The following is a 24,629-nucleotide window of genomic DNA, read 5'->3' as shown; positions in this document are numbered from 1 at the left end:
TGCAAACTTCATCCTCCCAAAATCAGAAATGGCAAATTGCCGTCCGGAATCAAAGTAGATAACTGCATGTGAAGCGCATTCACCAATAGTACTTTACTAATAGCAGAGGCGATACTATCAAGTCATGGACACTGCAGACGAAGCTGTTGAAATGATGCTGATTAGTGCCAATCAAACGGTTACCAGCTTCAGAAATTTCACCCATGAACACTTGAGTAAGGATGTTAACCTCAATTGAGTCGTTCATCTTCCGTGAGTTCTTACCCTAATTCACAGTTGCAGTGAGCCAGGATTAAATTACAGGAAGCATCTTGCAAGACTATGGACACTTTCTGCCGATTGACAATGAAGTACTCCCAGGGTTCAGTCAGCAGTTCTGGTAGTCACAAGCTTCCAGTTTGCAGGAACACTTGTGACATTGGAGATGGACTATGGAAACAAGCTAAAGGTACAAAGACCGACAAGAATGGGATTCGAACCCACGCATGCAGAGCACAATGGATTAGCAATCCATCGCCTTAACCACTCGGCCATCTCATCACATGTAGAACAAACAAATCCATTGAGTAGTTGATCTTCCGAGAGTTCTTACCCTAATTGACAGCTGCAGTGAGCCAGGATTAAATTACAGGAAGCATCTTGCAAGACCATGGACACTTTCTGCCGATTGACAATGAAGTTCTCCCAGGGTTCAGTCAGCACTTCTGGTAGTCACAAGCTTCCAGTTTGCAGGAGATGGACTATGGAAACAAGCTAAAGGTACAAAGACCGACGAGAATGGGATTCGAACCCACGTGTGCAGAGCACAATGGATTAGCAGTCCATCGCCTTAACCACTCGGCCATCTCGTCACATGCAAAAGAAATGAGCACACCTTATTTGTCACACAGTAGTTTCACACTAAAAGTACAGCAAAAGCAGCGAGCCAAAATGGGCAGAAGTGATAGTTCGGTAATTCATGCACAGATGAAGCTGTCTGTCCTAGGCATGTCGTGGATGACCACACGATAAGGAAGACAATCGATTATTGCAAACTTCATCCTCCCAAAATCAGAAATGGCAAATTGCCGTCCGGAATCAAAGTAGATAACTGCATGTGAAGCGCATTCACCAATAGTACTTTACTAATAGCAGAGGCGATACTATCAAGTCATGGACACTGCAGACGAAGCTGTTGAAATGATGCTGATTAGTGCCAATCAAACGGTTACCAGCTTCAGAAATTTCACCCATGAACACTTGAGTAAGGATGTTAACCTCAATTGAGTCGTTCATCTTCCGTGAGTTCTTACCCTAATTCACAGTTGCAGTGAGCCAGGATTAAATTACAGGAAGCATCTTGCAAGACTATGGACACTTTCTGCCGATTGACAATGAAGTACTCCCAGGGTTCAGTCAGCAGTTCTGGTAGTCACAAGCTTCCAGTTTGCAGGAACCCTTGTGACATTGGAGATGGACTATGGAAACAAGCTAAAGGTACAAAGACCGACGAGAATGGGATTCGAACCCACGCGTGCAGAGCACAATGGATTAGCAATCCATCGCCTTAACCACTCGGCCATCTCATCACATGTAGAACAAACAAATCCATTGAGTAGTTGATCTTCCGAGAGTTCTTACCCTAATTGACAGCTGCAGTGAGCCAGGATTAAATTACAGGAAGCATCTTGCAAGACCATGGACACTTTCTGCCGATTGACAATGAAGTTCTCCCAGGGTTCAGTCAGCACTTCTGGTAGTCACAAGCTTCCAGTTTGCAGGAGATGGACTATGGAAACAAGCTAAAGGTACAAAGACCGACGAGAATGGGATTCGAACCCACGCATGCAGAGCACAATGGATTAGCAGTCCATCGCCTTAACCACTCGGCCATCTCGTCACATGCAAAAGAAATGAGCACACCTTATTTGTCACACAGTAGTGTCACACTAAAAGTACAGCAAAAGCAGCGAGCCAAAATGGCCAGAAGTGATAGGTCGGTAATTCATGCACAGATGAAGCTGTCTGTCCTAGGCATGTCGTGGATGACCACACGATAAGGAAGACAATCGATTATTGCAAACTTCATCCTCCCAAAATCAGAAATGGCAAATTGCCGTCCGGAATCAAAGTAGATAACTGCATGTGAAGCGCATTCACCAATAGTACTTTACTAATAGCAGAGGCGATACTATCAAGTCATGGACACTGCAGACGAAGCTGTTGAAATGATGCTGATTAGTGCCAATCAAACGGTTACCAGCTTCAGAAATTTCACCCATGAACACTTGAGTAAGGATGTTAACCTCAATTGAGTCGTTCATCTTCCGTGAGTTCTTACCCTAATTCACAGTTGCAGTGAGCCAGGATTAAATTACAGGAAGCATCTTGCAAGACTATGGACACTTTCTGCCGATTGACAATGAAGTACTCCCAGGGTTCAGTCAGCACTTCTGGTAGTCACAAGCTTCCAGTTTGCAGGAACACTTGTGACATTGGAGATGGACTATGGAAACAAGCTAAAGGTACAAAGACCGACGAGAATGGGATTCGAACCCACGCGTGCAGAGCACAATGGATTAGCAGTCCATCGCCTTAACCACTCGGCCATCTCATCACATGTAGAACAAACAAATCCATTGAGTAGTTGATCTTCCGAGAGTTCTTACCCTAATTCACAGTTGCAGTGAGCCAGGATTAAATTACAGGAAGCATCTTGCAAGACTATGGACACTTTCTGCCGATTGACAATGAAGTACTCCCAGGGTTCAGTCAGCACTTCTGGTAGTCACAAGCTTCCAGTTTGCAGGAACACTTGTGACATTGGAGATGGACTATGGAAACAAGCTAAAGGTACAAAGACCGACGAGAATGGGATTCGAACCCACGCGTGCAGAGCACAATGGATTAGCAGTCCATCGCCTTAACCACTCGGCCATCTCGTCACATGCAAAGGAAATGAGCACACCTTATTTGTCACACAGTAGTGTCACACTAAAAGTACAGCAAAAGCAGCGAGCCAAAATGGCCAGAAGTGATAGGTCGGTAATTCATGCACAGATGAAGCTGTCTGTCCTAGGCATGTCGTGGATGACCACACGATAAGGAAGACAATCGATTATTGCAAACTTCATCCTCCCAAAATCAGAAATGGCAAATTGCCGTCCGGAATCAAAGTAGATAACTGCATGTGAAGCGCATTCACCAATAGTACTTTACTAATAGCAGAGGCGATACTATCAAGTCATGGACACTGCAGACGAAGCTGTTGAAATGATGCTGATTAGTGCCAATCAAACGGTTACCAGCTTCAGAAATTTCACCCATGAACACTTGAGTAAGGATGTTAACCTCAATTGAGTCGTTCATCTTCCGTGAGTTCTTACCCTAATTCACAGTTGCAGTGAGCCAGGATTAAATTACAGGAAGCATCTTGCAAGACTATGGACACTTTCTGCCGATTGACAATGAAGTACTCCCAGGGTTCAGTCAGCAGTTCTGGTAGTCACAAGCTTCCAGTTTGCAGGAACACTTGTGACATTGGAGATGGACTATGGAAACAAGCTAAAGGTACAAAGACCGACGAGAATGGGATTCGAACCCACGCGTGCAGAGCACAATGGATTAGCAATCCATCGCCTTAACCACTCGGCCATCTCATCACATGTAGAACAAACAAATCCATTGAGTAGTTGATCTTCCGAGAGTTCTTACCCTAATTGACAGCTGCAGTGAGCCAGGATTAAATTACAGGAAGCATCTTGCAAGACCATGGACACTTTCTGCCGATTGACAATGAAGTTCTCCCAGGGTTCAGTCAGCACTTCTGGTAGTCACAAGCTTCCAGTTTGCAGGAACACTTGTGACATTGGAGATGGACTATGGAAACAAGCTAAAGGTACAAAGACCGACGAGAATGGGATTCGAACCCACGCGTGCAGAGCACAATAGATTAGCAGTCCATCGCCTTAACCACTCGGCCATCTCGTCACATGCAAAAGAAATGAGCACACCTTATTTGTCACACAGTAGTTTCACACTAAAAGTACAGCAAAAGCAGCGAGCCAAAATGGGCAGAAGTGATAGGTCGGTAATTCATGCACAGATGAAGCTGTCTGTCCTAGGCATGTCGTGGATGACCACACGATAAGGAAGACAATCGATTATTGCAAACTTCATCCTCCCAAAATCAGAAATGGCAAATTGCCGTCCGGAATCAAAGTAGATAACTGCATGTGAAGCGCATTCACCAATAGTACTTTACTAATAGCAGAGGCGATACTATCAAGTCATGGACACTGCAGACGAAGCTGTTGAAATGATGCTGATTAGTGCCAATCAAACGGTTACCAGCTTCAGAAATTTCACCCATGAACACTTGAGTAAGGATGTTAACCTCAATTGAGTCGTTCATCTTCCGTGAGTTCTTACCCTAATTCACAGTTGCAGTGAGCCAGGATTAAATTACAGGAAGCATCTTGCAAGACTATGGACACTTTCTGCCGATTGACAATGAAGTTCTCCCAGGGTTCAGTCAGCACTTCTGGTAGTCACAAGCTTCCAGTTTGCAGGAACACTTGTGACATTGGAGATGGACTATGGAAACAAGCTAAAGGTACAAAGACCGACGAGAATGGGATTCGAACCCACGCGTGCAGAGCACAATGGATTAGCAATCCATCGCCTTAACCACTCGGCCATCTCATCACATGTAGAACAAACAAATCCATTGAGTAGTTGATCTTCCGAGAGTTCTTACCCTAATTGACAGCTGCAGTGAGCCAGGATTAAATTACAGGAAGCATCTTGCAAGACCATGGACACTTTCTGCCGATTGACAATGAAGTTCTCCCAGGGTTCAGTCAGCACTTCTGGTAGTCACAAGCTTCCAGTTTGCAGGAACACTTGTGACATTGGAGATGGACTATGGAAACAAGCTAAAGGTACAAAGACCGACGAGAATGGGATTCGAACCCACGCGTGCAGAGCACAATGGATTAGCAGTCCATCGCCTTAACCACTCGGCCATCTCGTCACATGCAAAGGAAATGAGCACACCTTATTTGTCACACAGTAGTGTCACACTAAAAGTACAGCAAAAGCAGCGAGCCAAAATGGCCAGAAGTGATAGGTCGGTAATTCATGCACAGATGAAGCTGTCTGTCCTAGGCATGTCGTGGATGACCACACGATAAGGAAGACAATCGATTATTGCAAACTTCATCCTCCCAAAATCAGAAATGGCAAATTGCCGTCCGGAATCAAAGTAGATAACTGCATGTGAAGCGCATTCACCAATAGTACTTTACTAATAGCAGAGGCGATACTATCAAGTCATGGACACTGCAGACGAAGCTGTTGAAATGATGCTGATTAGTGCCAATCAAACGGTTACCAGCTTCAGAAATTTCACCCATGAACACTTGAGTAAGGATGTTAACCTCAATTGAGTCGTTCATCTTCCGTGAGTTCTTACCCTAATTCACAGTTGCAGTGAGCCAGGATTAAATTACAGGAAGCATCTTGCAAGACTATGGACACTTTCTGCCGATTGACAATGAAGTACTCCCAGGGTTCAGTCAGCAGTTCTGGTAGTCACAAGCTTCCAGTTTGCAGGAACACTTGTGACATTGGAGATGGACTATGGAAACAAGCTAAAGGTACAAAGACCGACAAGAATGGGATTCGAACCCACGCATGCAGAGCACAATGGATTAGCAATCCATCGCCTTAACCACTCGGCCATCTCATCACATGTAGAACAAACAAATCCATTGAGTAGTTGATCTTCCGAGAGTTCTTACCCTAATTGACAGCTGCAGTGAGCCAGGATTAAATTACAGGAAGCATCTTGCAAGACCATGGACACTTTCTGCCGATTGACAATGAAGTTCTCCCAGGGTTCAGTCAGCACTTCTGGTAGTCACAAGCTTCCAGTTTGCAGGAGATGGACTATGGAAACAAGCTAAAGGTACAAAGACCGACGAGAATGGGATTCGAACCCACGCGTGCAGAGCACAATGGATTAGCAGTCCATCGCCTTAACCACTCGGCCATCTCGTCACATGCAAAAGAAATGAGCACACCTTATTTGTCACACAGTAGTTTCACACTAAAAGTACAGCAAAAGCAGCGAGCCAAAATGGGCAGAAGTGATAGTTCGGTAATTCATGCACAGATGAAGCTGTCTGTCCTAGGCATGTCGTGGATGACCACACGATAAGGAAGACAATCGATTATTGCAAACTTCATCCTCCCAAAATCAGAAATGGCAAATTGCCGTCCGGAATCAAAGTAGATAACTGCATGTGAAGCGCATTCACCAATAGTACTTTACTAATAGCAGAGGCGATACTATCAAGTCATGGACACTGCAGACGAAGCTGTTGAAATGATGCTGATTAGTGCCAATCAAACGGTTACCAGCTTCAGAAATTTCACCCATGAACACTTGAGTAAGGATGTTAACCTCAATTGAGTCGTTCATCTTCCGTGAGTTCTTACCCTAATTCACAGTTGCAGTGAGCCAGGATTAAATTACAGGAAGCATCTTGCAAGACTATGGACACTTTCTGCCGATTGACAATGAAGTACTCCCAGGGTTCAGTCAGCAGTTCTGGTAGTCACAAGCTTCCAGTTTGCAGGAACCCTTGTGACATTGGAGATGGACTATGGAAACAAGCTAAAGGTACAAAGACCGACGAGAATGGGATTCGAACCCACGCGTGCAGAGCACAATGGATTAGCAATCCATCGCCTTAACCACTCGGCCATCTCATCACATGTAGAACAAACAAATCCATTGAGTAGTTGATCTTCCGAGAGTTCTTACCCTAATTGACAGCTGCAGTGAGCCAGGATTAAATTACAGGAAGCATCTTGCAAGACCATGGACACTTTCTGCCGATTGACAATGAAGTTCTCCCAGGGTTCAGTCAGCACTTCTGGTAGTCACAAGCTTCCAGTTTGCAGGAGATGGACTATGGAAACAAGCTAAAGGTACAAAGACCGACGAGAATGGGATTCGAACCCACGCATGCAGAGCACAATGGATTAGCAGTCCATCGCCTTAACCACTCGGCCATCTCGTCACATGCAAAAGAAATGAGCACACCTTATTTGTCACACAGTAGTGTCACACTAAAAGTACAGCAAAAGCAGCGAGCCAAAATGGCCAGAAGTGATAGGTCGGTAATTCATGCACAGATGAAGCTGTCTGTCCTAGGCATGTCGTGGATGACCACACGATAAGGAAGACAATCGATTATTGCAAACTTCATCCTCCCAAAATCAGAAATGGCAAATTGCCGTCCGGAATCAAAGTAGATAACTGCATGTGAAGCGCATTCACCAATAGTACTTTACTAATAGCAGAGGCGATACTATCAAGTCATGGACACTGCAGACGAAGCTGTTGAAATGATGCTGATTAGTGCCAATCAAACGGTTACCAGCTTCAGAAATTTCACCCATGAACACTTGAGTAAGGATGTTAACCTCAATTGAGTCGTTCATCTTCCGTGAGTTCTTACCCTAATTCACAGTTGCAGTGAGCCAGGATTAAATTACAGGAAGCATCTTGCAAGACTATGGACACTTTCTGCCGATTGACAATGAAGTACTCCCAGGGTTCAGTCAGCACTTCTGGTAGTCACAAGCTTCCAGTTTGCAGGAACACTTGTGACATTGGAGATGGACTATGGAAACAAGCTAAAGGTACAAAGACCGACGAGAATGGGATTCGAACCCACGCGTGCAGAGCACAATGGATTAGCAGTCCATCGCCTTAACCACTCGGCCATCTCATCACATGTAGAACAAACAAATCCATTGAGTAGTTGATCTTCCGAGAGTTCTTACCCTAATTCACAGTTGCAGTGAGCCAGGATTAAATTACAGGAAGCATCTTGCAAGACTATGGACACTTTCTGCCGATTGACAATGAAGTACTCCCAGGGTTCAGTCAGCAGTTCTGGTAGTCACAAGCTTCCAGTTTGCAGGAACACTGGTGACATTGGAGATGGACTATGGAAACAAGCTAAAGGTACAAAGACCGACGAGAATGGGATTCGAACCCACGCGTGCAGAGCACAATGGATTAGCAGTCCATCGCCTTAACCACTCGGCCATCTCGTCACATGCAAAGGAAATGAGCACACCTTATTTGTCACACAGTAGTGTCACACTAAAAGTACAGCAAAAGCAGCGAGCCAAAATGGCCAGAAGTGATAGGTCGGTAATTCATGCACAGATGAAGCTGTCTGTCCTAGGCATGTCGTGGATGACCACACGATAAGGAAGACAATCGATTATTGCAAACTTCATCCTCCCAAAATCAGAAATGGCAAATTGCCGTCCGGAATCAAAGTAGATAACTGCATGTGAAGCGCATTCACCAATAGTACTTTACTAATAGCAGAGGCGATACTATCAAGTCATGGACACTGCAGACGAAGCTGTTGAAATGATGCTGATTAGTGCCAATCAAACGGTTACCAGCTTCAGAAATTTCACCCATGAACACTTGAGTAAGGATGTTAACCTCAATTGAGTCGTTCATCTTCCGTGAGTTCTTACCCTAATTCACAGTTGCAGTGAGCCAGGATTAAATTACAGGAAGCATCTTGCAAGACTATGGACACTTTCTGCCGATTGACAATGAAGTTCTCCCAGGGTTCAGTCAGCACTTCTGGTAGTCACAAGCTTCCAGTTTGCAGGAACACTTGTGACATTGGAGATGGACTATGGAAACAAGCTAAAGGTACAAAGACCGACGAGAATGGGATTCGAACCCACGCGTGCAGAGCACAATGGATTAGCAATCCATCGCCTTAACTACTCGGCCATCTCATCACATGTAGAACAAACAAATCCATTGAGTAGTTGATCTTCCGAGAGTTCTTACCCTAATTGACAGCTGCAGTGAGCCAGGATTAAATTACAGGAAGCATCTTGCAAGACCATGGACACTTTCTGCCGATTGACAATGAAGTTCTCCCAGGGTTCAGTCAGCACTTCTGGTAGTCACAAGCTTCCAGTTTGCAGGAACACTTGTGACATTGGAGATGGACTATGGAAACAAGCTAAAGGTACAAAGACCGACGAGAATGGGATTCGAACCCACGCGTGCAGAGCACAATAGATTAGCAGTCCATCGCCTTAACCACTCGGCCATCTCGTCACATGCAAAAGAAATGAGCACACCTTATTTGTCACACAGTAGTTTCACACTAAAAGTACAGCAAAAGCAGCGAGCCAAAATGGGCAGAAGTGATAGGTCGGTAATTCATGCACAGATGAAGCTGTCTGTCCTAGGCATGTCGTGGATGACCACACGATAAGGAAGACAATGGATTATTGCAAACTTCATCCTCCCAAAATCAGAAATGGCAAATTGCCGTCCGGAATCAAAGTAGATAACTGCATGTGAAGCGCATTCACCAATAGTACTTTACTAATAGCAGAGGCGATACTATCAAGTCATGGACACTGCAGACGAAGCTGTTGAAATGATGCTGATTAGTGCCAATCAAACGGTTACCAGCTTCAGAAATTTCACCCATGAACACTTGAGTAAGGATGTTAACCTCAATTGAGTCGTTCATCTTCCGTGAGTTCTTACCCTAATTCACAGTTGCAGTGAGCCAGGATTAAATTACAGGAAGCATCTTGCAAGACTATGGACACTTTCTGCCGATTGACAATGAAGTTCTCCCAGGGTTCAGTCAGCACTTCTGGTAGTCACAAGCTTCCAGTTTGCAGGAACACTTGTGACATTGGAGATGGACTATGGAAACAAGCTAAAGGTACAAAGACCGACGAGAATGGGATTTGAACCCACGCGTGCAGAGCACAATGGATTAGCAATCCATCGCCTTAACCACTCGGCCATCTCATCACATGTAGAACAAACAAATCCATTGAGTAGTTGATCTTCCGAGAGTTCTTACCCTAATTGACAGCTGCAGTGAGCCAGGATTAAATTACAGGAAGCATCTTGCAAGACCATGGACACTTTCTGCCGATTGACAATGAAGTTCTCCCAGGGTTCAGTCAGCACTTCTGGTAGTCACAAGCTTCCAGTTTGCAGGAACACTTGTGACATTGGAGATGGACTATGGAAACAAGCTAAAGGTACAAAGACCGACGAGAATGGGATTCGAACCCACGCGTGCAGAGCACAATGGATTAGCAGTCCATCGCCTTAACCACTCGGCCATCTCGTCACATGCAAAGGAAATGAGCACACCTTATTTGTCACACAGTAGTGTCACACTAAAAGTACAGCAAAAGCAGCGAGCCAAAATGGCCAGAAGTGATAGGTCGGTAATTCATGCACAGATGAAGCTGTCTGTCCTAGGCATGTCGTGGATGACCACACGATAAGGAAGACAATCGATTATTGCAAACTTCATCCTCCCAAAATCAGAAATGGCAAATTGCCGTCCGGAATCAAAGTAGATAACTGCATGTGAAGCGCATTCACCAATAGTACTTTACTAATAGCAGAGGCGATACTATCAAGTCATGGACACTGCAGACGAAGCTGTTGAAATGATGCTGATTAGTGCCAATCAAACGGTTACCAGCTTCAGAAATTTCACCCATGAACACTTGAGTAAGGATGTTAACCTCAATTGAGTCGTTCATCTTCCGTGAGTTCTTACCCTAATTCACAGTTGCAGTGAGCCAGGATTAAATTACAGGAAGCATCTTGCAAGACTATGGACACTTTCTGCCGATTGACAATGAAGTACTCCCAGGGTTCAGTCAGCAGTTCTGGTAGTCACAAGCTTCCAGTTTGCAGGAACACTTGTGACATTGGAGATGGACTATGGAAACAAGCTAAAGGTACAAAGACCGACAAGAATGGGATTCGAACCCACGCATGCAGAGCACAATGGATTAGCAATCCATCGCCTTAACCACTCGGCCATCTCATCACATGTAGAACAAACAAATCCATTGAGTAGTTGATCTTCCGAGAGTTCTTACCCTAATTGACAGCTGCAGTGAGCCAGGATTAAATTACAGGAAGCATCTTGCAAGACCATGGACACTTTCTGCCGATTGACAATGAAGTTCTCCCAGGGTTCAGTCAGCACTTCTGGTAGTCACAAGCTTCCAGTTTGCAGGAGATGGACTATGGAAACAAGCTAAAGGTACAAAGACCGACGAGAATGGGATTCGAACCCACGCGTGCAGAGCACAATGGATTAGCAGTCCATCGCCTTAACCACTCGGCCATCTCGTCACATGCAAAAGAAATGAGCACACCTTATTTGTCACACAGTAGTTTCACACTAAAAGTACAGCAAAAGCAGCGAGCCAAAATGGGCAGAAGTGATAGGTCGGTAATTCATGCACAGATGAAGCTGTCTGTCCTAGGCATGTCGTGGATGACCACACGATAAGGAAGACAATCGATTATTGCAAACTTCATCCTCCCAAAATCAGAAATGGCAAATTGCCGTCCGGAATCAAAGTAGATAACTGCATGTGAAGCGCATTCACCAATAGTACTTTACTAATAGCAGAGGCGATACTATCAAGTCATGGACACTGCAGACGAAGCTGTTGAAATGATGCTGATTAGTGCCAATCAAACGGTTACCAGCTTCAGAAATTTCACCCATGAACACTTGAGTAAGGATGTTAACCTCAATTGAGTCGTTCATCTTCCGTGAGTTCTTACCCTAATTCACAGTTGCAGTGAGCCAGGATTAAATTACAGGAAGCATCTTGCAAGACTATGGACACTTTCTGCCGATTGACAATGAAGTACTCCCAGGGTTCAGTCAGCAGTTCTGGTAGTCACAAGCTTCCAGTTTGCAGGAACACTTGTGACATTGGAGATGGACTATGGAAACAAGCTAAAGGTACAAAGACCGACAAGAATGGGATTCGAACCCACGCATGCAGAGCACAATGGATTAGCAATCCATCGCCTTAACCACTCGGCCATCTCATCACATGTAGAACAAACAAATCCATTGAGTAGTTGATCTTCCGAGAGTTCTTACCCTAATTGACAGCTGCAGTGAGCCAGGATTAAATTACAGGAAGCATCTTGCAAGACCATGGACACTTTCTGCCGATTGACAATGAAGTTCTCCCAGGGTTCAGTCAGCACTTCTGGTAGTCACAAGCTTCCAGTTTGCAGGAGATGGACTATGGAAACAAGCTAAAGGTACAAAGACCGACGAGAATGGGATTCGAACCCACGCGTGCAGAGCACAATGGATTAGCAGTCCATCGCCTTAACCACTCGGCCATCTCATCACATGCAAAAGAAATGAGCACACCTTATTTGTCACACAGTAGTTTCACACTAAAAGTACAGCAAAAGCAGCGAGCCAAAATGAGCAGAAGTGATAGGTCGGTAATTCATGCACAGATGAAGCTGTCTGTCCTAGGCATGTCGTGGATGACCACACGATAAGGAAGACAATCGATTATTGCAAACTTCATCCTCCCAAAATCAGAAATGGCAAATTGCCGTCCGGAATCAAAGTAGATAACTGCATGTGAAGCGCATTCACCAATAGTACTTTACTAATAGCAGAGGCGATACTATCAAGTCATGGACACTGCAGACGAAGCTGTTGAAATGATGCTGATTAGTGCCAATCAAACGGTTACCAGCTTCAGAAATTTCACCCATGAACACTTGAGTAAGGATGTTAACCTCAATTGAGTCGTTCATCTTCCGTGAGTTCTTACCCTAATTCACAGTTGCAGTGAGCCAGGATTAAATTACAGGAAGCATCTTGCAAGACTATGGACACTTTCTGCCGATTGACAATGAAGTACTCCCAGGGTTCAGTCAGCAGTTCTGGTAGTCACAAGCTTCCAGTTTGCAGGAACCCTTGTGACATTGGAGATGGACTATGGAAACAAGCTAAAGGTACAAAGACCGACGAGAATGGGATTCGAACCCACGCGTGCAGAGCACAATGGATTAGCAATCCATCGCCTTAACCACTCGGCCATCTCATCACATGTAGAACAAACAAATCCATTGAGTAGTTGATCTTCCGAGAGTTCTTACCCTAATTGACAGCTGCAGTGAGCCAGGATTAAATTACAGGAAGCATCTTGCAAGACCATGGACACTTTCTGCCGATTGACAATGAAGTTCTCCCAGGGTTCAGTCAGCACTTCTGGTAGTCACAAGCTTCCAGTTTGCAGGAGATGGACTATGGAAACAAGCTAAAGGTACAAAGACCGACGAGAATGGGATGCGAACCCACGCGTGCAGAGCACAATGGATTAGCAGTCCATCGCCTTAACCACTCGGCCATCTCGTCACATGCAAAAGAAATGAGCACACCTTATTTGTCACACAGTAGTGTCACACTAAAAGTACAGCAAAAGCAGCGAGCCAAAATGGCCAGAAGTGATAGGTCGGTAATTCATGCACAGATGAAGCTGTCTGTCCTAGGCATGTCGTGGATGACCACACGATAAGGAAGACAATCGATTATTGCAAACTTCATCCTCCCAAAATCAGAAATGGCAAATTGCCGTCCGGAATCAAAGTAGATAACTGCATGTGAAGCGCATTCACCAATAGTACTTTACTAATAGCAGAGGCGATACTATCAAGTCATGGACACTGCAGACGAAGCTGTTGAAATGATGCTGATTAGTGCCAATCAAACGGTTACCAGCTTCAGAAATTTCACCCATGAACACTTGAGTAAGGATGTTAACCTCAATTGAGTCGTTCATCTTCCGTGAGTTCTTACCCTAATTCACAGTTGCAGTGAGCCAGGATTAAATTACAGGAAGCATCTTGCAAGACTATGGACACTTTCTGCCGATTGACAATGAAGTACTCCCAGGGTTCAGTCAGCACTTCTGGTAGTCACAAGCTTCCAGTTTGCAGGAACACTTGTGACATTGGAGATGGACTATGGAAACAAGCTAAAGGTACAAAGACCGACGAGAATGGGATTCGAACCCACGCGTGCAGAGCACAATGGATTAGCAGTCTATCGCCTTAACCACTCGGCCATCTCATCACATGTAGAACAAACAAATCCATTGAGTAGTTGATCTTCCGAGAGTTCTTACCCTAATTCACAGTTGCAGTGAGCCAGGATTAAATTACAGGAAGCATCTTGCAAGACTATGGACACTTTCTGCCGATTGACAATGAAGTACTCCCAGGGTTCAGTCAGCAGTTCTGGTAGTCACAAGCTTCCAGTTTGCAGGAACACTTGTGACATTGGAGATGGACTATGGAAACAAGCTAAAGGTACAAAGACCGACGAGAATGGGATTCGAACCCACGCGTGCAGAGCACAATGGATTAGCAGTCCATCGCCTTAACCACTCGGCCATCTCGTCACATGCAAAGGAAATGAGCACACCTTATTTGTCACACAGTAGTGTCACACTAAAAGTACAGCAAAAGCAGCGAGCCAAAATGGCCAGAAGTGATAGGTCGGTAATTCATGCACAGATGAAGCTGTCTGTCCTAGGCATGTCGTGGATGACCACACGATAAGGAAGACAATTGATTATTGCAAACTTCATCCTCCCAAAATCAGAAATGGCAAATTGCCGTCCGGAATCAAAGTAGATAACTGCATGTGAAGCGCATTCACCAATAGTACTTTACTAATAGCAGAGGCGATACTATCAAGTCATGGACACTGCAGACGAAGCTGTTGAAATGATGCTGATTAGTGCCAATCAAACGGTTACCAGCTTCAGAAATTTCACCCATGAACACTTGAGTAAGGATGTTAACCTCAATTGAGTCGTTCATCTTCCGTGAGTTCTTACCCTAATTCACAGTTGCAGTGAGCCAGGATTAAATTACAGGAAGCATCTTGCAAGACTATGGACACTTTCTGCCGATTGACAATGAAGTACTCCCAGGGTTCAGTCAGCAGTTCTGGTAGTCACAAGCTTCCAGTTTGCAGGAACACTTGTGACATTGGAGATGGACTATGGAAACAAGCTAAAGGTACAAAGACCGACGAGAATGGGATTCGAACCCACGCGTGCAGAGCACAATGGATTAGCAATCCATCGCCTTAACCACTCGGCCATCTCATCACATGTAGAACAAACAAATCCATTGAGTAGTTGATCTTCCGAGAGTTCTTACCCTAATTGACAGCTGCAGTGAGCCAGGATTAAATTACAGGAAGCATCTTGCAAGACCATGGACACTTTCTGCCGATTGACAATGAAGTTCTCCCAGGGTTCAGTCAGCACTTCTGGTAGTCACAAGCTTCCAGTTTGCAGGAGATGGACTATGGAAACAAGCTAAAGGTACAAAGACCGACGAGAATGGGATTCGAACCCACGCGTGCAGAGCACAATGGATTAGCAGTCCATCGCCTTAACCACTCGGCCATCTCGTCACATGCAAAAGAAATGAGCACACCTTATTTGTCACACAGTAGTTTCACACTAAAAGTACAGCAAAAGCAGCGAGCCAAAATGAGCAGAAGTGATAGGTCGGTAATTCATGCACAGATGAAGCTGTCTGTCCTAGGCATGTCGTGGATGACCACACGATAAGGAAGACAATCGATTATTGCAAACTTCATCCTCCCAAAATCAGAAATGGCAAATTGCCGTCCGGAATCAAAGTAGATAACTGCATGTGAAGCGCATTCACCAATAGTACTTTACTAATAGCAGAGGCGATACTATCAAGTCATGGACACTGCAGACGAAGCTGTTGAAATGATGCTGATTAGTGCCAATCAAACGGTTACCAGCTTCAGAAATTTCACCCATGAACACTTGAGTAAGGATGTTAACCTCAATTGAGTCGTTCATCTTCCGTGAGTTCTTACCCTAATTCACAGTTGCAGTGAGCCAGGATTAAATTACAGGAAGCATCTTGCAAGACTATGGACACTTTCTGCCGATTGACAATGAAGTACTCCCAGGGTTCAGTCAGCAGTTCTGGTAGTCACAAGCTTCCAGTTTGCAGGAACCCTTGTGACATTGGAGATGGACTATGGAAACAAGCTAAAGGTACAAAGACCGACGAGAATGGGATTCGAACCCACGCGTGCAGAGCACAATGGATTAGCAATCCATCGCCTTAACCACTCGGCCATCTCATCACATGTAGAACAAACAAATCCATTGAGTAGTTGATCTTCCGAGAGTTCTTACCCTAATTGACAGCTGCAGTGAGCCAGGATTAAATTACAGGAAGCATCTTGCAAGACCATGGACACTTTCTGCCGATTGACAATGAAGTTCTCCCAGGGTTCAGTCAGCACTTCTGGTAGTCACAAGCTTCCAGTTTGCAGGAGATGGACTATGGAAACAAGCTAAAGGTACAAAGACCGACGAGAATGGGATGCGAACCCACGCGTGCAGAGCACAATGGATTAGCAGTCCATCGCCTTAACCACTCGGCCATCTCGTCACATGCAAAAGAAATGAGCACACCTTATTTGTCACACAGTAGTGTCACACTAAAAGTACAGCAAAAGCAGCGAGCCAAAATGGCCAGAAGTGATAGGTCGGTAATTCATGCACAGATGAAGCTGTCTGTCCTAGGCATGTCGTGGATGACCACACGATAAGGAAGACAATCGATTATTGCAAACTTCATCCTCCCAAAATCAGAAATGGCAAATTGCCGTCCGGAATCAAAGTAGATAACTGCATGTGAAGCGCATTCACCAATAGTACTTTACTAATAGCAGAGGCGATACTATCAAGTCATGGACACTGCAGACGAAGCTGTTGAAATGATGCTGATTAGTGCCAATCAAACGGTTACCAGCTTCAGAAATTTCACCCATGAACACTTGAGTAAGGATGTTAACCTCAATTGAGTCGTTCATCTTCCGTGAGTTCTTACCCTAATTCACAGTTGCAGTGAGCCAGGATTAAATTACAGGAAGCATCTTGCAAGACTATGGACACTTTCTGCCGATTGACAATGAAGTACTCCCAGGGTTCAGTCAGCACTTCTGGTAGTCACAAGCTTCCAGTTTGCAGGAACACTTGTGACATTGGAGATGGACTATGGAAACAAGCTAAAGGTACAAAGACCGACGAGAATGGGATTCGAACCCACGCGTGCAGAGCACAATGGATTAGCAGTCCATCGCCTTAACCACTCGGCCATCTCATCACATGTAGAACAAACAAATCCATTGAGTAGTTGATCTTCCGAGAGTTCTTACCCTAATTCACAGTTGCAGTGAGCCAGGATTAAATTACAGGAAGCATCTTGCAAGACTATGGACACTTTCTGCCGATTGACAATGAAGTACTCCCAGGGTTCAGTCAGCAGTTCTGGTAGTCACAAGCTTCCAGTTTGCAGGAACACTTGTGACATTGGAGATGGACTATGGAAACAAGCTAAAGGTACAAAGACCGACGAGAATGGGATTCGAACCCACGCGTGCAGAGCACAATGGATTAGCAGTCCATCGCCTTAACCACTCGGCCATCTCGTCACATGCAAAGGAAATGAGCACACCTTATTTGTCACACAGTAGTGTCACACTAAAAGTACAGCAAAAGCAGCGAGCCAAAATGGCCAGAAGTGATAGGTCGGTAATTCATGCACAGATGAAGCTGTCTGTCCTAGGCATGTCGTGGATGACCACACGATAAGGAAGACAATTGATTATTGCAAACTTCATCCTCCCAAAATCAGAAATGGCAAATTGCCGTCCGGAATCAAAGTAGATAACTGCATGTGAAGCGCATTCACCAATAGTACTTTACTAATAGCAGAGGCGATACTATCAAGTCATGGACACTGCAGACGAAGCTGTTGAAATGATGCTGATTAGTGCCAATCAAACGGTTACCAGCTTCAGAAATTTCACCCATGAACACTTGAGTAAGGATGTTAACCTCAATTGAGTCGTTCATCTTCCGTGAGTTCTTACCCTAATTCACAGTTGCAGTGAGCCAGGATTAAATTACAGGAAGCATCTTGCAAGACTATGGACACTTTCTGCCGATTGACAATGAAGTACTCCCAGGGTTCAGTCAGCAGTTCTGGTAGTCACAAGCTTCCAGTTTGCAGGAACACTTGTGACATTGGAGATGGACTATGGAAACAAGCTAAAGGTACAAAGACCGACGAGAATGGGATTCGAACCCACGCGTGCAGAGCACAATGGATTAGCAATCCATCGCCTTAACCACTCGGCCATCTCATCACATGTAGAACAAACAAATCCATTGAGTAGTTGATCTTCCGAGAGTTCTTACCCTAATTGACAGCTGCAGTGAGCCAGGATTAAATTACAGGAAGCATCTTGCAAGACCATGGACACTTTCTGCCGATTGACAATGAAGTTCTCCCAGGGTTCAGTCAGCACTTCTGGTAGTCACAAGCTTCCAGTTTGCAGGAACACTTGTGACATTGGAGATGGACTATGGAAACAAGCTAAAGGTACAAAGACCGACGAGAATGGGATTCGAACCCACGCGTGCAGAGCACAATAGATTAGCAGTCCATCGCCTTAACCACTCGGCCATCTCGTCACATGCAAAAGAAATGAGCACACCTTATTTGTCACACAGTAGTTTCACACTAAAAGTACAGCAAAAGCAGCGAGCCAAAATGGGCAGAAGTGATAGGTCGGTAATTCATGCACAGATGAAGCTGTCTGTCCTAGGCATGTCGTGGATGACCACACGATAAGGAAGACAATCGATTATTGCAAACTTCATCCTCCCAAAATCAGAAATGGCAAATTGCCGTCCGGAATCAAAGTAGATAACTGCATGTGAAGCGCATTCACCAATAGTACTTTACTAATAGCAGAGGCGATACTATCAAGTCATGGACACTGCAGACGAAGCTGTTGAAATGATGCTGATTAGTGCCAATCAAACGGTTACCAGCTTCAGAAATTTCACCCATGAACACTTGAGTAAGGATGTTAACCTCAATTGAGTCGTTCATCTTCCGTGAGTTCTTACCCTAATTCACAGTTGCAGTGAGCCAGGATTAAATTACAGGAAGCATCTTGCAAGACTATGGACACTTTCTGCCGATTGACAATGAAGTACTCCCAGGGTTCAGTCAGCACTTCTGGTAGTCACAAGCTTCCAGTTTGCAGGAACACTTGTGACATTGGAGATGGACTATGGAAACAAGCTAAAGGTACAAAGACCGACGAGAATGGGATTCGAACCCACGCGTGCAGAGCACAATGGATTAGCAGTCCATCGCCTTAACCACTCGGCCATCTCATCACATGTAGAACAAACAAATCCATTGAGTAGTTGATCTTCCGAGAGTTCTTACCCTAATTCACAGTTGCAGTGAGCCAGGATTAAATTACAGGAAGCATCTTGCAAGACTATGGACACTTTCTGCCGATTGACAATGAAGTACTCCCAGGGTTCAGTCAGCAGTTCTGGTAGTCACAAGCTTCCAGTTTGCAGGAACACTTGTGACATTGGAGATGGACTATGGAAACAAGCTAAAGGTACAAAGACCGACGAGAATGGGATTCGAACCCACGCGTGCAGAGCACAATGGATTAGCAGTCCATCGCCTTAACCACTCGGCCATCTCGTCACATGCAAAGGAAATGAGCACACCTTATTTGTCACACAGTAGTGTCACACTAAAAGTACAGCAAAAGCAGCGAGCCAAAATGGCCAGAAGTGATAGGTCGGTAATTCATGCACAGATGAAGCTGTCTGTCCTAGGCATGTCGTGGATGACCACACGATAAGGAAGACAATTGATTATTGCAAACTTCATCCTCCCAAAATCAGAAATGGCAAATTGCCGTCCGGAATCAAAGTAGATAACTGCATGTGAAGCGCATTCACCAATAGTACTTTACTAATAGCAGAGGCGATACTATCAAGTCATGGACACTGCAGACGAAGCTGTTGAAATGATGCTGATTAGTGCCAATCAAACGGTTACCAGCTTCAGAAATTTCACCCATGAACACTTGAGTAAGGATGTTAACCTCAATTGAGTCGTTCATCTTCCGTGAGTTCTTACCCTAATTCACAGTTGCAGTGAGCCAGGATTAAATTACAGGAAGCATCTTGCAAGACTATGGACACTTTCTGCCGATTGACAATGAAGTACTCCCAGGGTTCAGTCAGCAGTTCTGGTAGTCACAAGCTTCCAGTTTGCAGGAACACTTGTGACATTGGAGATGGACTATGGAAACAAGCTAAAGGTACAAAGACCGACGAGAATGGGATTCGAACCCACGCGTGCAGAGCACAATGGATTAGCAATCCATCGCCTTAACCACTCGGCCATCTCATCACATGTAGAACAAACAAATCCATTGAGTAGTTGATCTTCCGAGAGTTCTTACCCTAATTGACAGCTGCAGTGAGCCAGGATTAAATTACAGGAAGCATCTTGCAAGACCATGGACACTTTCTGCCGATTGACAATGAAGTTCTCCCAGGGTTCAGTCAGCACTTCTGGTAGTCACAAGCTTCCAGTTTGCAGGAGATGGACTATGGAAACAAGCTAAAGGTACAAAGACCGACGAGAATGGGATTCGAACCCACGCGTGCAGAGCACAATGGATTAGCAGTCCATCGCCTTAACCACTCGGCCATCTCGTCACATGCAAAAGAAATGAGCACACCTTATTTGTCACACAGTAGTTTCACACTAAAAGTACAGCAAAAGCAGCGAGCCAAAATGAGCAGAAGTGATAGGTCGGTAATTCATGCACAGATGAAGCTGTCTGTCCTAGGCATGTCGTGGATGACCACACGATAAGGAAGACAATCGATTATTGCAAACTTCATCCTCCCAAAATCAGAAATGGCAAATTGCCGTCCGGAATCAAAGTAGATAACTGCATGTGAAGCGCATTCACCAATAGTACTTTACTAATAGCAGAGGCGATACTATCAAGTCATGGACACTGCAGACGAAGCTGTTGAAATGATGCTGATTAGTGCCAATCAAACGGTTACCAGCTTCAGAAATTTCACCCATGAACACTTGAGTAAGGATGTTAACCTCAATTGAGTCGTTCATCTTCCGTGAGTTCTTACCCTAATTCACAGTTGCAGTGAGCCAGGATTAAATTACAGGAAGCATCTTGCAAGACTATGGACACTTTCTGCCGATTGACAATGAAGTACTCCCAGGGTTCAGTCAGCAGTTCTGGTAGTCACAAGCTTCCAGTTTGCAGGAACCCTTGTGACATTGGAGATGGACTATGGAAACAAGCTAAAGGTACAAAGACCGACGAGAATGGGATTCGAACCCACGCGTGCAGAGCACAATGGATTAGCAATCCATCGCCTTAACCACTCGGCCATCTCATCACATGTAGAACAAACAAATCCATTGAGTAGTTGATCTTCCGAGAGTTCTTACCCTAATTGACAGCTGCAGTGAGCCAGGATTAAATTACAGGAAGCATCTTGCAAGACCATGGACACTTTCTGCCGATTGACAATGAAGTTCTCCCAGGGTTCAGTCAGCACTTCTGGTAGTCACAAGCTTCCAGTTTGCAGGAGATGGACTATGGAAACAAGCTAAAGGTACAAAGACCGACGAGAATGGGATGCGAACCCACGCGTGCAGAGCACAATGGATTAGCAGTCCATCGCCTTAACCACTCGGCCATCTCGTCACATGCAAAAGAAATGAGCACACCTTATTTGTCACACAGTAGTGTCACACTAAAAGTACAGCAAAAGCAGCGAGCCAAAATGGCCAGAAGTGATAGGTCGGTAATTCATGCACAGATGAAGCTGTCTGTCCTAGGCATGTCGTGGATGACCACACGATAAGGAAGACAATCGATTATTGCAAACTTCATCCTCCCAAAATCAGAAATGGCAAATTGCCGTCCGGAATCAAAGTAGATAACTGCATGTGAAGCGCATTCACCAATAGTACTTTACTAATAGCAGAGGCGATACTATCAAGTCATGGACACTGCAGACGAAGCTGTTGAAATGATGCTGATTAGTGCCAATCAAACGGTTACCAGCTTCAGAAATTTCACCCATGAACACTTGAGTAAGGATGTTAACCTCAATTGAGTCGTTCATCTTCCGTGAGTTCTTACCCTAATTCACAGTTGCAGTGAGCCAGGATTAAATTACAGGAAGCATCTTGCAAGACTATGGACACTTTCTGCCGATTGACAATGAAGTACTCCCAGGGTTCAGTCAGCACTTCTGGTAGTCACAAGCTTCCAGTTTGCAGGAACACTTGTGACATTGGAGATGGACTATGGAAACAAGCTAAAGGTACAAAGACCGACGAGAATGGGATTCGAACCCACGCGTGCAGAGCACAATGGATTAGCAGTCCATCGCCTTAACCACTCGGCCATCTCATCACATGTAGAACAAACAAATCCATTGAGTAGTTGATCTTCCGAGAGTTCTTACCCTAATTCACAGTTGCAGTGAGCCAGGATTAAATTACAGGAAGCATCTTGCAAGACTATGGACACTTTCTGCCGATTGACAATGAAGTACTCCCAGGGTTCAGTCAGCAGTTCTGGTAGTCACAAGCTTCCAGTTTGCAGGAACACTTGTGACATTGGAGATGGACTATGGAAACAAGCTAAAGGTACAAAGACCGACGAGAATGGGATTCGAACCCACGCGTGCAGAGCACAATGGATTAGCAGTCCATCGCCTTAACCACTCGGCCATCTCGTCACATGCAAAGGAAATGAGCACACCTTATTTGTCACACAGTAGTGTCACACTAAAAGTACAGCAAAAGCAGCGAGCCAAAATGGCCAGAAGTGATAGGTCGGTAATTCATGCACAGATGAAGCTGTCTGTCCTAGGCATGTCGTGGATGACCACACGATAAGGAAGACAATTGATTATTGCAAACTTCATCCTCCCAAAATCAGAAATGGCAAATTGCCGTCCGGAATCAAAGTAGATAACTGCATGTGAAGCGCATTCACCAATAGTACTTTACTAATAGCAGAGGCGATACTATCAAGTCATGGACACTGCAGACGAAGCTGTTGAAATGATGCTGATTAGTGCCAATCAAACGGTTACCAGCTTCAGAAATTTCACCCATGAACACTTGAGTAAGGATGTTAACCTCAATTGAGTCGTTCATCTTCCGTGAGTTCTTACCCTAATTCACAGTTGCAGTGAGCCAGGATTAAATTACAGGAAGCATCTTGCAAGACTATGGACACTTTCTGCCGATTGACAATGAAGTACTCCCAGGGTTCAGTCAGCAGTTCTGGTAGTCACAAGCTTCCAGTTTGCAGGAACACTTGTGACATTGGAGATGGACTATGGAAACAAGCTAAAGGTACAAAGACCGACGAGAATGGGATTCGAACCCACGCGTGCAGAGCACAATGGATTAGCAATCCATCGCCTTAACCACTCGGCCATCTCATCACATGTAGAACAAACAAATCCATTGAGTAGTTGATCTTCCGAGAGTTCTTACCCTAATTGACAGCTGCAGTGAGCCAGGATTAAATTACAGGAAGCATCTTGCAAGACCATGGACACTTTCTGCCGATTGACAATGAAGTTCTCCCAGGGTTCAGTCAGCACTTCTGGTAGTCACAAGCTTCCAGTTTGCAGGAACACTTGTGACATTGGAGATGGACTATGGAAACAAGCTAAAGGTACAAAGACCGACGAGAATGGGATTCGAACCCACGCGTGCAGAGCACAATAGATTAGCAGTCCATCGCCTTAACCACTCGGCCATCTCGTCACATGCAAAAGAAATGAGCACACCTTATTTGTCACACAGTAGTTTCACACTAAAAGTACAGCAAAAGCAGCGAGCCAAAATGGGCAGAAGTGATAGGTCGGTAATTCATGCACAGATGAAGCTGTCTGTCCTAGGCATGTCGTGGATGACCACACGATAAGGAAGACAATCGATTATTGCAAACTTCATCCTCCCAAAATCAGAAATGGCAAATTGCCGTCCGGAATCAAAGTAGATAACTGCATGTGAAGCGCATTCACCAATAGTACTTTACTAATAGCAGAGGCGATACTATCAAGTCATGGACACTGCAGACGAAGCTGTTGAAATGATGCTGATTAGTGCCAATCAAACGGTTACCAGCTTCAGAAATTTCACCCATGAACACTTGAGTAAGGATGTTAACCTCAATTGAGTCGTTCATCTTCCGTGAGTTCTTACCCTAATTCACAGTTGCAGTGAGCCAGGATTAAATTACAGGAAGCATCTTGCAAGACTATGGACACTTTCTGCCGATTGACAATGAAGTTCTCCCAGGGTTCAGTCAGCACTTCTGGTAGTCACAAGCTTCCAGTTTGCAGGAACACTTGTGACATTGGAGATGGACTATGGAAACAAGCTAAAGGTACAAAGACCGACGAGAATGGGATTCGAACCCACGCGTGCAGAGCACAATGGATTAGCAATCCATCGCCTTAACCACTCGGCCATCTCATCACATGTAGAACAAACAAATCCATTGAGTAGTTGATCTTCCGAGAGTTCTTACCCTAATTGACAGCTGCAGTGAGCCAGGATTAAATTACAGGAAGCATCTTGCAAGACCATGGACACTTTCTGCCGATTGACAATGAAGTTCTCCCAGGGTTCAGTCAGCACTTCTGGTAGTCACAAGCTTCCAGTTTGCAGGAACACTTGTGACATTGGAGATGGACTATGGAAACAAGCTAAAGGTACA

The 24,629-nt window shown here is 44.9% G+C and overlaps 47 non-coding genes across 47 annotated transcripts; all 47 read right to left on the bottom strand.

The window, feature by feature from the left end:
* Positions 1–458: 458 nt before the first annotated feature.
* Positions 459–540, bottom strand: trnas-gcu (transfer RNA serine (anticodon GCU)). The gene has a single exon. It is a non-coding gene; the product is annotated as a tRNA-Ser (tRNA).
* A 229-nt stretch (positions 541–769) lies between these two features.
* On the bottom strand, positions 770–851 carry trnas-gcu (transfer RNA serine (anticodon GCU)). The gene has a single exon. It is a non-coding gene; the product is annotated as a tRNA-Ser (tRNA).
* Positions 852–1,486: 635 nt separating this feature from the next.
* On the bottom strand, positions 1,487–1,568 carry trnas-gcu (transfer RNA serine (anticodon GCU)). Its single transcript has one exon. It is a non-coding gene; the product is annotated as a tRNA-Ser (tRNA).
* Positions 1,569–1,797: 229 nt separating this feature from the next.
* Positions 1,798–1,879, bottom strand: trnas-gcu (transfer RNA serine (anticodon GCU)). Its single transcript has one exon. It is a non-coding gene; the product is annotated as a tRNA-Ser (tRNA).
* Positions 1,880–2,514: 635 nt separating this feature from the next.
* On the bottom strand, positions 2,515–2,596 carry trnas-gcu (transfer RNA serine (anticodon GCU)). Its single transcript has one exon. It is a non-coding gene; the product is annotated as a tRNA-Ser (tRNA).
* Positions 2,597–2,842: 246 nt separating this feature from the next.
* trnas-gcu (transfer RNA serine (anticodon GCU)) lies at positions 2,843–2,924 on the bottom strand. Its single transcript has one exon. It is a non-coding gene; the product is annotated as a tRNA-Ser (tRNA).
* Positions 2,925–3,559: 635 nt separating this feature from the next.
* trnas-gcu (transfer RNA serine (anticodon GCU)) lies at positions 3,560–3,641 on the bottom strand. The gene has a single exon. It is a non-coding gene; the product is annotated as a tRNA-Ser (tRNA).
* Positions 3,642–3,887: 246 nt separating this feature from the next.
* trnas-gcu (transfer RNA serine (anticodon GCU)) lies at positions 3,888–3,969 on the bottom strand. Its single transcript has one exon. It is a non-coding gene; the product is annotated as a tRNA-Ser (tRNA).
* A 635-nt stretch (positions 3,970–4,604) lies between these two features.
* trnas-gcu (transfer RNA serine (anticodon GCU)) lies at positions 4,605–4,686 on the bottom strand. Its single transcript has one exon. It is a non-coding gene; the product is annotated as a tRNA-Ser (tRNA).
* A 246-nt stretch (positions 4,687–4,932) lies between these two features.
* trnas-gcu (transfer RNA serine (anticodon GCU)) lies at positions 4,933–5,014 on the bottom strand. The gene has a single exon. It is a non-coding gene; the product is annotated as a tRNA-Ser (tRNA).
* A 635-nt stretch (positions 5,015–5,649) lies between these two features.
* Positions 5,650–5,731, bottom strand: trnas-gcu (transfer RNA serine (anticodon GCU)). The gene has a single exon. It is a non-coding gene; the product is annotated as a tRNA-Ser (tRNA).
* Positions 5,732–5,960: 229 nt separating this feature from the next.
* trnas-gcu (transfer RNA serine (anticodon GCU)) lies at positions 5,961–6,042 on the bottom strand. The gene has a single exon. It is a non-coding gene; the product is annotated as a tRNA-Ser (tRNA).
* A 635-nt stretch (positions 6,043–6,677) lies between these two features.
* trnas-gcu (transfer RNA serine (anticodon GCU)) lies at positions 6,678–6,759 on the bottom strand. The gene has a single exon. It is a non-coding gene; the product is annotated as a tRNA-Ser (tRNA).
* Positions 6,760–6,988: 229 nt separating this feature from the next.
* trnas-gcu (transfer RNA serine (anticodon GCU)) lies at positions 6,989–7,070 on the bottom strand. The gene has a single exon. It is a non-coding gene; the product is annotated as a tRNA-Ser (tRNA).
* A 635-nt stretch (positions 7,071–7,705) lies between these two features.
* Positions 7,706–7,787, bottom strand: trnas-gcu (transfer RNA serine (anticodon GCU)). Its single transcript has one exon. It is a non-coding gene; the product is annotated as a tRNA-Ser (tRNA).
* Positions 7,788–8,033: 246 nt separating this feature from the next.
* On the bottom strand, positions 8,034–8,115 carry trnas-gcu (transfer RNA serine (anticodon GCU)). Its single transcript has one exon. It is a non-coding gene; the product is annotated as a tRNA-Ser (tRNA).
* A 635-nt stretch (positions 8,116–8,750) lies between these two features.
* trnas-gcu (transfer RNA serine (anticodon GCU)) lies at positions 8,751–8,832 on the bottom strand. Its single transcript has one exon. It is a non-coding gene; the product is annotated as a tRNA-Ser (tRNA).
* Positions 8,833–9,078: 246 nt separating this feature from the next.
* On the bottom strand, positions 9,079–9,160 carry trnas-gcu (transfer RNA serine (anticodon GCU)). The gene has a single exon. It is a non-coding gene; the product is annotated as a tRNA-Ser (tRNA).
* A 635-nt stretch (positions 9,161–9,795) lies between these two features.
* trnas-gcu (transfer RNA serine (anticodon GCU)) lies at positions 9,796–9,877 on the bottom strand. Its single transcript has one exon. It is a non-coding gene; the product is annotated as a tRNA-Ser (tRNA).
* A 246-nt stretch (positions 9,878–10,123) lies between these two features.
* On the bottom strand, positions 10,124–10,205 carry trnas-gcu (transfer RNA serine (anticodon GCU)). Its single transcript has one exon. It is a non-coding gene; the product is annotated as a tRNA-Ser (tRNA).
* Positions 10,206–10,840: 635 nt separating this feature from the next.
* Positions 10,841–10,922, bottom strand: trnas-gcu (transfer RNA serine (anticodon GCU)). Its single transcript has one exon. It is a non-coding gene; the product is annotated as a tRNA-Ser (tRNA).
* Positions 10,923–11,151: 229 nt separating this feature from the next.
* trnas-gcu (transfer RNA serine (anticodon GCU)) lies at positions 11,152–11,233 on the bottom strand. Its single transcript has one exon. It is a non-coding gene; the product is annotated as a tRNA-Ser (tRNA).
* A 635-nt stretch (positions 11,234–11,868) lies between these two features.
* Positions 11,869–11,950, bottom strand: trnas-gcu (transfer RNA serine (anticodon GCU)). The gene has a single exon. It is a non-coding gene; the product is annotated as a tRNA-Ser (tRNA).
* Positions 11,951–12,179: 229 nt separating this feature from the next.
* On the bottom strand, positions 12,180–12,261 carry trnas-gcu (transfer RNA serine (anticodon GCU)). Its single transcript has one exon. It is a non-coding gene; the product is annotated as a tRNA-Ser (tRNA).
* Positions 12,262–12,896: 635 nt separating this feature from the next.
* trnas-gcu (transfer RNA serine (anticodon GCU)) lies at positions 12,897–12,978 on the bottom strand. Its single transcript has one exon. It is a non-coding gene; the product is annotated as a tRNA-Ser (tRNA).
* Positions 12,979–13,207: 229 nt separating this feature from the next.
* Positions 13,208–13,289, bottom strand: trnas-gcu (transfer RNA serine (anticodon GCU)). The gene has a single exon. It is a non-coding gene; the product is annotated as a tRNA-Ser (tRNA).
* A 635-nt stretch (positions 13,290–13,924) lies between these two features.
* trnas-gcu (transfer RNA serine (anticodon GCU)) lies at positions 13,925–14,006 on the bottom strand. The gene has a single exon. It is a non-coding gene; the product is annotated as a tRNA-Ser (tRNA).
* Positions 14,007–14,252: 246 nt separating this feature from the next.
* trnas-gcu (transfer RNA serine (anticodon GCU)) lies at positions 14,253–14,334 on the bottom strand. Its single transcript has one exon. It is a non-coding gene; the product is annotated as a tRNA-Ser (tRNA).
* Positions 14,335–14,969: 635 nt separating this feature from the next.
* Positions 14,970–15,051, bottom strand: trnas-gcu (transfer RNA serine (anticodon GCU)). Its single transcript has one exon. It is a non-coding gene; the product is annotated as a tRNA-Ser (tRNA).
* Positions 15,052–15,280: 229 nt separating this feature from the next.
* trnas-gcu (transfer RNA serine (anticodon GCU)) lies at positions 15,281–15,362 on the bottom strand. Its single transcript has one exon. It is a non-coding gene; the product is annotated as a tRNA-Ser (tRNA).
* Positions 15,363–15,997: 635 nt separating this feature from the next.
* Positions 15,998–16,079, bottom strand: trnas-gcu (transfer RNA serine (anticodon GCU)). Its single transcript has one exon. It is a non-coding gene; the product is annotated as a tRNA-Ser (tRNA).
* Positions 16,080–16,308: 229 nt separating this feature from the next.
* Positions 16,309–16,390, bottom strand: trnas-gcu (transfer RNA serine (anticodon GCU)). The gene has a single exon. It is a non-coding gene; the product is annotated as a tRNA-Ser (tRNA).
* Positions 16,391–17,025: 635 nt separating this feature from the next.
* trnas-gcu (transfer RNA serine (anticodon GCU)) lies at positions 17,026–17,107 on the bottom strand. The gene has a single exon. It is a non-coding gene; the product is annotated as a tRNA-Ser (tRNA).
* A 246-nt stretch (positions 17,108–17,353) lies between these two features.
* trnas-gcu (transfer RNA serine (anticodon GCU)) lies at positions 17,354–17,435 on the bottom strand. Its single transcript has one exon. It is a non-coding gene; the product is annotated as a tRNA-Ser (tRNA).
* Positions 17,436–18,070: 635 nt separating this feature from the next.
* trnas-gcu (transfer RNA serine (anticodon GCU)) lies at positions 18,071–18,152 on the bottom strand. Its single transcript has one exon. It is a non-coding gene; the product is annotated as a tRNA-Ser (tRNA).
* Positions 18,153–18,398: 246 nt separating this feature from the next.
* trnas-gcu (transfer RNA serine (anticodon GCU)) lies at positions 18,399–18,480 on the bottom strand. Its single transcript has one exon. It is a non-coding gene; the product is annotated as a tRNA-Ser (tRNA).
* A 635-nt stretch (positions 18,481–19,115) lies between these two features.
* trnas-gcu (transfer RNA serine (anticodon GCU)) lies at positions 19,116–19,197 on the bottom strand. Its single transcript has one exon. It is a non-coding gene; the product is annotated as a tRNA-Ser (tRNA).
* A 246-nt stretch (positions 19,198–19,443) lies between these two features.
* Positions 19,444–19,525, bottom strand: trnas-gcu (transfer RNA serine (anticodon GCU)). Its single transcript has one exon. It is a non-coding gene; the product is annotated as a tRNA-Ser (tRNA).
* Positions 19,526–20,160: 635 nt separating this feature from the next.
* Positions 20,161–20,242, bottom strand: trnas-gcu (transfer RNA serine (anticodon GCU)). Its single transcript has one exon. It is a non-coding gene; the product is annotated as a tRNA-Ser (tRNA).
* Positions 20,243–20,471: 229 nt separating this feature from the next.
* Positions 20,472–20,553, bottom strand: trnas-gcu (transfer RNA serine (anticodon GCU)). Its single transcript has one exon. It is a non-coding gene; the product is annotated as a tRNA-Ser (tRNA).
* A 635-nt stretch (positions 20,554–21,188) lies between these two features.
* Positions 21,189–21,270, bottom strand: trnas-gcu (transfer RNA serine (anticodon GCU)). The gene has a single exon. It is a non-coding gene; the product is annotated as a tRNA-Ser (tRNA).
* A 229-nt stretch (positions 21,271–21,499) lies between these two features.
* On the bottom strand, positions 21,500–21,581 carry trnas-gcu (transfer RNA serine (anticodon GCU)). Its single transcript has one exon. It is a non-coding gene; the product is annotated as a tRNA-Ser (tRNA).
* Positions 21,582–22,216: 635 nt separating this feature from the next.
* On the bottom strand, positions 22,217–22,298 carry trnas-gcu (transfer RNA serine (anticodon GCU)). The gene has a single exon. It is a non-coding gene; the product is annotated as a tRNA-Ser (tRNA).
* Positions 22,299–22,544: 246 nt separating this feature from the next.
* Positions 22,545–22,626, bottom strand: trnas-gcu (transfer RNA serine (anticodon GCU)). Its single transcript has one exon. It is a non-coding gene; the product is annotated as a tRNA-Ser (tRNA).
* Positions 22,627–23,261: 635 nt separating this feature from the next.
* Positions 23,262–23,343, bottom strand: trnas-gcu (transfer RNA serine (anticodon GCU)). The gene has a single exon. It is a non-coding gene; the product is annotated as a tRNA-Ser (tRNA).
* Positions 23,344–23,589: 246 nt separating this feature from the next.
* trnas-gcu (transfer RNA serine (anticodon GCU)) lies at positions 23,590–23,671 on the bottom strand. Its single transcript has one exon. It is a non-coding gene; the product is annotated as a tRNA-Ser (tRNA).
* Positions 23,672–24,306: 635 nt separating this feature from the next.
* trnas-gcu (transfer RNA serine (anticodon GCU)) lies at positions 24,307–24,388 on the bottom strand. Its single transcript has one exon. It is a non-coding gene; the product is annotated as a tRNA-Ser (tRNA).
* Between the last annotated feature and the right edge of the window lie 241 nt (positions 24,389–24,629).

This window comes from Paramormyrops kingsleyae, chromosome 2, assembly GCF_048594095.1.
Source record: "Paramormyrops kingsleyae isolate MSU_618 chromosome 2, PKINGS_0.4, whole genome shotgun sequence".
Lineage (NCBI taxonomy): Eukaryota > Metazoa > Chordata > Actinopteri > Osteoglossiformes > Mormyridae > Paramormyrops > Paramormyrops kingsleyae.
This window is presented reverse-complemented; position numbering and strand designations above follow the sequence as displayed.